The following is a 1,405-nucleotide window of genomic DNA, read 5'->3' as shown; positions in this document are numbered from 1 at the left end:
TGTTAAAGGAGTGTGTGTATGCGTGGGGGGGGGGTGGGTGGTGGTGGAGGAGGAGGACTAAATAGAAAGTGAGAGAGAAGATGATATCAACTGTAATTCATTTCCACTCAGATATCATATAGCTGTTTCGGGATAATTAGAAGTCACAGAGAACGGAGGAGAGGAGGGCTTTGACTTTTTTATCATTCATTTAATTGGTTGAAAAAAAAAGGTTTGCAGCACTACACATTCAGGCAGTCAGGATATTTACATAAAGCCTCTTTGAAGACAGTCCGACAACAGTAAAAAAACAAGCACCAGTGGTACAAACCAGAGTTGAATTAGTACAACAGATATTCTCAAATTATAAAGCTTTTATGCCTTTAGCCTTCACTAATGAGGTGTTATATATTGCTACTGTCATGTGAAAACGTCTTAACTTTTATTTAAACTGTAGGTTCACATCAGGGGAGCCCAAACTTTTTGACATGGTGGGTCAAGAGCCAAAAGCTAACATGCATGGTTGGCCGTGGGAGAAGAAATGTGACTATATTTTATTTCAACATTTGACAAGAAGACATTAGGTTTTCTTATGAAAGCAGGCTTGTGCAAAAAATCCTCCATCGTTACATAACAAGTGTCTCAGCCAATTAAATACATCCTTGTGTTTTTGTCTGTTGTACTAGTTCCACCTCTTTGGATCATTTCCAGTATTTTGAGGTCAAAAACTACTGTTTGATGAAGAGAACATCATCCAATTTAGCAGTTTATTGCCACGCAGATGACAGCGATACAGAAGAAAAACTCAGAATTATGGTGTGTTATACATTTTACAGTACATGATTCTGTATGTCAAGTAAGGCTTTTAAACCAGCTGGTCATTTAACTGTGATTCATTTTACCATTCTTTACAGTTACAGTTCCTTAAACATGTCAGCAAAGTAAATGAAGATCTTTTGCATTTTTTCACAATCACCTTTCAATTGTAACACAGTATTTGATAATACCCTTCTTCACTGTGACTCTTTGATAATACCGCACACTGCTGCTCTAAGTATTTTCTGCTTGGTAACACTGGTTCTGAATGCCCTCCTATTAGTTACTCATACCTCCTATCATTATCATTGTCTCACTAATAATGTAGCAATGTTAATGTGTGAATGACAAATACATACTATAAAAAACTCTTTTCTAAAGTGACAGCAGTCACCACTCACACTTTTCTTTGTTGCTAGATGGGTAATGAGGGAACAGGAGTGATGGAATGGGCTTGGGGCGGATAAGGGATTTGTGGGTGACGTACGGGATGTCCCAGATGACTATTGTATAATATTAAATGTTAAAAAATGATAGAAGCCTTGGAAAGAACTGGCACTCGGGTCACTGGAGGCAACCCAACGCCTAATCCCCTTCTGCTAACTGTATA

This window comes from Centroberyx affinis, unplaced genomic scaffold (assembly GCF_046629955.1).
Source record: "Centroberyx affinis isolate AG114_WGS23_722 - 3 ecotype Tasmania unplaced genomic scaffold, CSIRO-AGI_Caff_v1 ptg002495l_1, whole genome shotgun sequence".
Lineage (NCBI taxonomy): Eukaryota > Metazoa > Chordata > Actinopteri > Beryciformes > Berycidae > Centroberyx > Centroberyx affinis.
Note: the sequence above shows the minus strand (reverse complement) of the source record.